We start from the raw sequence: 6,749 nt of genomic DNA, 5'->3' as shown, positions 1-6,749 counted from the left end.
TAGCTTTTGTCACCGTTCCACATGCCTTAAACCAATCATCAAGATGATATCAGAAACAGATTTTTCTTAGAACTGAATTGAGAACGAAAAATGAGAGTCGATTGTCTGTCGTCAAAATGGGGTACATGTCATTACTCTGAAATCCGGTTAAATCATTACAATAGCTTTTCTCACTGATCCTCACAATTCAAACCAGTCATCAAAGTAACGGCAGTGACAGAAGATTGTTACAGTGCAATTGTAAGCGGGATCTAAGTGAGGAATATCTGTTTCGTAAAAATGAGGTCATGGTCGTGTCGCTGATATCCGGTCGAATCATTACTTAAGCTTTTGTCAACATTACTTATATTTCAAACCATTCAACATGGAGATAGCATCAAGAGAGTATTGTTACAGTACGATTACGAACTACAGAGAGGTGACGATTTTATGTGTCGTTAAAATGAGGTCATGTCTGTGTCGCTGAAATGCGGTTGAACAATCATATTAGCTTTTCTCACAGATGCTCATGATTCAAACCAGTCATCAAGGTAACAGGAGCGACAAAGTATTGTTTCAATTCAATTTTGAACGGAAGATGAGTGACAATTATCAGTGTCGTGCAAATGGGGTTATGACCGTGTCGCCGAACCTTGTGAAATCATTACTTTATGCTAATCACCGTGGTTCATACTGTAACCAATGATCGAGGTGGTAGCAGCGAAAGGGTATTGTTACAGAACAATTATAAGCGACATTTAAGAGACCATTGACTGTGTCGTCAAAATGGGGTAAATGGCATTTTTCTGAATTCCGGTAGAATCATTGTGATGATCAAGGTGGTCGCAGCGACAGGGTATTGTTACAGTACAATTATAAGCGCCATTTATGAGACCATTGACTCTGTCGTCAAAATGGGGTAACTGACAATTCTCTGAAAACCGGTTGAATTATTTAGCTTTTGTCACCGTTCCACATGCCTTAAACCAATCATCAAGATGATATCAGAAACAGATTTTTCTTAGAACTGAATTGAGAACGAAAAATGAGAGTCGATTGTCTGTCGTCAAAATGGGGTAACTGACAATTCTCTGAAAACCGGTTGAATTATTTAGCTTTTGTCACCGTTCCACATGCCTTAAACCAATCATCAAGATGATATCAGAAACAGATTTTTCTTAGAACTGAATTGAGAACGAAAAATGAGAGTCGATTGTCTGTCGTCAAAATGGGGTACATGTCATTACTCTGAAATCCGGTTAAATCATTACAATAGCTTTTCTCACTGATCCTCACAATTCAAACCAGTCATCAAAGTAACGGCAGTGACAGAAGATTGTTACAGTGCAATTGTAAGCGGGATCTAAGTGAGGAATATCTGTTTCGTAAAAATGAGGTCATGGTCGTGTCGCTGATATCCGGTCGAATCATTACTTAAGCTTTTGTCAACATTACTTATATTTCAAACCATTCAACATGGAGATAGCATCAAGAGAGTATTGTTACAGTACGATTACGAAGTACAGAGAGGTGACGATTTTATGTGTCGTTAAAATGAGGTCATGTCTGTGTCGCTGAAATGCGGTTGAACAATCATATTAGCCTTTCTAACTGATGCTCATAATTCAAACCAGTCATCAAGGTGACAGGAGCGACAAAGTATTGTTCCAATTCGATTTTGATCGGAAGATGAGTGACATTATCAGTGTCGTGCAAATGGGGTTATGACCGTGTCGCCGAACCTGGTGAAATCATTACTTTATGCTATTCACCGTGGTTGATACTGTAACCAATGATCGAGGTGGTAGCAGCGACAGGGTATTGTTACAGTACAATTATAAGCGACATTTAAGATACCATTGACTGTGTCGTCAAAATGGGGTAAATGGCATTTTTCTGAATTCCGGTAGAATCATTGTGATGATCAAGGTGGTCGCAGCGACAGGGTATTGTTACAGTACAATTATAAGCGCCATTTGAGAGACCATTGACTCTGTCGTCAAAATGGGGTAACTGAAAATTCTCTGAAAACCGGTTGAATTATTTAGCTTTTGTCACCCTTGCACATGCCTTAAACCAATCATCAAGATGATATCAGCTACAGATTTTTCTTAGAACTGAATTGAGAATGAAAAATAAGAGACGATTGTCTGTCGTCAAAATGGGGTACATGTCATTACTCTGAAATCCGGTTAAACGACAATAGCTTTTCTCTCTGATCCTCACAATTCAAACCAGTCATCAAAGTAACGGCAGTGACAGTATATCGTTACAGTGCAATTGTAAGCGGGATATAAGTGACGAATATCTGTGTCGTAAAAATGAGGTCATGGCCGTGTCGCTGATATCCGGTCGAATCATTACTTCAGCTTTTGTCAACGTTGCTCATATTTCAAACCAATCAACATGGAGATAGCATCAACAGAGTATTGTTGCAGTACGATTACGAACTACAGAGAGGTGACGATTTTGTGTCGTTAAAATGAGGTCATGACTTCGTCGCTGAAATCTGTTCAAAATCTTAGTTCAGCTTTCGCCATCTTTGCTTATTACTCTAACCAATCATCAAGCTGACAGCAGTACCAATGTATTATTACAGTACATTAATGAGCTACAGATAAATGTCGATTTTATGTGACGTTAAAATCGGGTATATGTCATTACTCTGAAATCGGGTTAAATCGTTTATCTTTTGTCACCGTTGCACTTGCTTCAAAGCACTCATCAAGATGATAGAATCAACCGGTTTTTCTTATATCTCAATAGAGAATGAAAACTAAGAATTGATTGTCTATGTTGTTAAAATGCGGTAATAGTCATGTCGCTAAATATAAATTTTATTGAATAGTTATATATCACTTTCATGTATTCCATTGCTCTATTTCATTATATCTCCGTTCATTGTTCCTTAGGTCTTCATGCACTGTAATACATTATTATTTATATATCGTTACTGAATTGGTATATGTAACTTTCAAGTATTCCATCTCATTTTGTCATTATATATACCGCTGTTTGATCTTACTGTTATTTAGAATAGATTGATACTTTGTACCGTTTGTAGTGTTTTCAGTCTATAGTTTTTGTTGAACCTATCGACGACTACTGTAATTCTGGAATGTCGGAAGAACGTGATGGTCTCAAATAACTGTATGGTTTCAAATAATGATTGATAATTAGGTTTAGTTAATTTATCAATAGCTTCTAGATTGTTTTTGGTTTGTAGTTCATAAACATATTGTAATGTACCGATTCTATCTTCTTTCTTTGATTCTTCTTTATAGCTATTTCAGTATAATGGTGCAGTTTTTATTAGATAGATGTTTATTGTCTACTGTTGTTTACTTTGAAAAGAAATACGCTTTGGGAATTAGGTTTTTATCCAGTTGCTTATGCAATGAACGGTATTCCAATTTTGTTCGTATAGTATATTCATTATTTGCTTTCTCAAGCGATAGTGATAATTAAATTAGCTGGAGGCATATTTTTGCAACTCAAGAATTTAAAAAATATTTGTTTATAAGTATAATATTAATGTAATCAAATCTATAATAGAAGATGCAATCAATAAGGTGCAATCAAATCTATAATATAAGATGCAATCAATAAGGTGCAATCAACAGAGTGCATTCAAGTTTGAATTTGTTTAATTATAAAGTTAATTAATTATTTTTTTAACAAAATTTTATTTTTCTCATGTATAGATTTCAAAACTATAGCAAGATATATAATTTTTTTTATGATATATACGCTTAATTCAAAGCTATAACACCTATATAAATCTACAGAACGCAGTCAAAGTGCCTGCTATATGGATATATATATATATATATGTGTGTGTGTGTGTGTGTGTGTGTAATCTTTATTTTCCGTATTTTCTAAGTTTGTACTTAACTGAAATCGCAAGGCGTGCAGCTGCCGCAAACATGGCCTCAAATGTTCTCGCTTGTATGGATTTTGCTACGGGGATAATTGTACGAACGTAGAAGAAATACATGAATATGATCTTATTGATAACGAAGTTTAAGATTTAAGTAGTCTTGTAGAAGTAATGTTGAATGAAGAATGCAATGAAAACGAAATAAATGAGTCTGCGCCGAAAAGAACTAGGCACGATTAGAAAATAAGAAATCATGTAAACTATAGCCTACGTATGCATATAAATTAAAATATTGTTATTAATAATTGAAAATATATTGATTATTATTTATCCTTATCCATATTTACGGATAGCAAGTAATAATTAATTGGAATTTATACATACACTGATATGTATGAATTCAATTAAGTTAATAATAAACGATTGGCACTAAATATAGTAATTACAACTAAACCAATCTCAACAAATTTTGAAGCTACCCCAAATTAAAAAAAAAATGATCGAATTTGATGCAATAGTTCGCGAGATAAGCCTGATTTTTGCTAAGCGCGTCGATTTGAACGCGGACTTTCAGTATTTCCAAGCGCGCGAGGGAGGCCCCCCACCACCGCCTCCGGCCTTTGACTTTTTTCGTGCTGGAAATGAAACGTCATTTTAATTGTTAAAAAGCCAAAATATGTAAAGCCTTGTACAAAATTATTTATTTATGAATTATTCTCAAATTAAAAAGGATTAATATCGATGCACATTTTGTTCTTTAAAAGTTGATCAAACTGAGAAAAAAAGCTTCAAATACATATTTATATGTTAAATATTTATCCATGTTCAAATAACAATGCTTATCTCATTGCAAGGACTGAAAATTTTATATACGATAATTAAGTAAACATTGCAAATGTAATTTTGTAGTAATTTTCAGGTACAAGTCAGCTAAATATAGAAATACAACTTTTTAAGTAATTTTTTTTCAAAAATTAAAACATAAAATATAAGTATACCATCAAAGGGATGTACAGAAAAAAAATGCTTAAAAAAAGTATGTTCAATGGGATTCGAACCCGCTACCACGAAAATAAAAAGTGATGGTGTGCTTTAGCTACCTCGGCTATCGTCACATGTTATTTAAATGTTATGGATGTTACATATGTTTATTAAGAAGAGGTGGGGCTTACGTTAAATTAATTCGTTTAAGTACTAGTGATGAGAGTATTTTTTAGATTAGTTGCAAAGAGAGAATCCTAAAAGATCATAATAAGACTTGTTTCCGACCACCCGCTCCATCGCCGGCCACCAAATATCGAAAATGTCGTGTCGTCGACTGTCTGCGCACGCTTGGAGGGGCGGCGGAGGAGAGCGAAACTATACCGCGCCTTCCCCAGTCTTCCCCTTCTCCTTATTCACGTAAAGTTTCTTATTTATTTTTTATCTCAACATTTTACACTCATCGATGTCGGATTAAACATTGTTTCTGATGTGAAATTTCACGCTCTTTCGATTGGTGCATGTTATTTTGTCGTACGTTCAGCCGTTCGCGAGATACAGGCGAAAAAAAATTTCAAACGTGATTTTCTCTTAGAACCCCTGGTCCTAGAACTCTGCAAATTTCAGAATCGTCTTTTTCGACCTCAATTTACCATATATCAAAAATGCATCCACTTATGTGACAAAAACATTTCAGGCCTATTTTTACTGGACTAATGGGTGACAATGTCCGCTATGGTAGAAAAAATATCGTTTCTGGAACGTTCCGGGCATTGTGTACTGCAAACTTGCCGCAACGTTCCAATACCGTTCCATAGGATTCGTCTGGGTACGTTCCCGGTACGGTTTTGGAACGATCCCAAAATCGAAAAAAATTTTCATCATGGTATCCTGGATACCGATAAGAACGTACCTGGTACGTACCCAGGATGCAGACAGTGGTACGTAACAGCCACGAATCCGGTACGTTTCAGGACGAGAAAAATTACCATACCCTTGCATTAGGGTACGTTCCCGGTACGTACCAGTACCGCATTTTTCAATGGAACGTTCTTGCCCCGTCTATGATACGTTACTATCTCGTTCCTGCTACGTCGCAGGTACGTACCAACTTTATTTGGAAATAATCAATAAGTTCATTTATTTATTAATTCAAACGATATTTAGTAATTCACAGTATTAAAGTACTTATTTTTTCATCGGTAGAAAACTTTATTAATTTTTACAAATACTTATAAATTTGTACCAATTTATACATAGTATTTCGCAAGGTACCAAACTACACAATAATCTACTTAATCTAGAAAACACATTTGGTTTTTACGCTGACATTTTTATAAACTATTTTAACCAATCGACTGTTACATTATTTCATATACGTACAAGTATTTTCAATTGTTCAACTTTGCCTCACGGAAAAGGAGCAAGATAAAACAGGATTTGATCGGTAACTTTGCATCTTTTTTTAAGTAAGATTTTATACATTGACATTTTGGTATCTAATGGTAGGATCTAAAACTTAGTAACTACTCGCCAACGCAATACAAAATTTTTACGACTTTTTTGTTCATTAGGAAAGATTTTTCTAATGATTTAATTTTTTTTGTGTTCAATCGTTTGAAATATTACAGAAATGACAATTTTCAAAAAATACTTATAGCTCATAACGAGTCTTCAGATCATTTCTCGAAATACACTAAAAATTTTTTTATGATTTTATATCTATAATAAATTATTTCAATTTCGCATGTAATAATTAGATCAAAACTATCAACAATTTAAGAAGTCGTTTTCCAGCTCAAATTTCAGTATGGTTCAGTTCAAACTTTTAAAATGAAGACAGTTAAAAAATATATATCAATTTATCATGAAATTTATAGCAGATTCAGCTATATATTGTACAAAAGTT

The sequence above is a fragment of the Phymastichus coffea genome, unplaced genomic scaffold, assembly GCF_024137745.1.
Source record: "Phymastichus coffea isolate CEN01 unplaced genomic scaffold, Cenicafe_Pcof_1.1 PCOF00017, whole genome shotgun sequence".
Classification (NCBI taxonomy): domain Eukaryota; kingdom Metazoa; phylum Arthropoda; class Insecta; order Hymenoptera; family Eulophidae; genus Phymastichus; species Phymastichus coffea.
Note: the sequence above shows the minus strand (reverse complement) of the source record.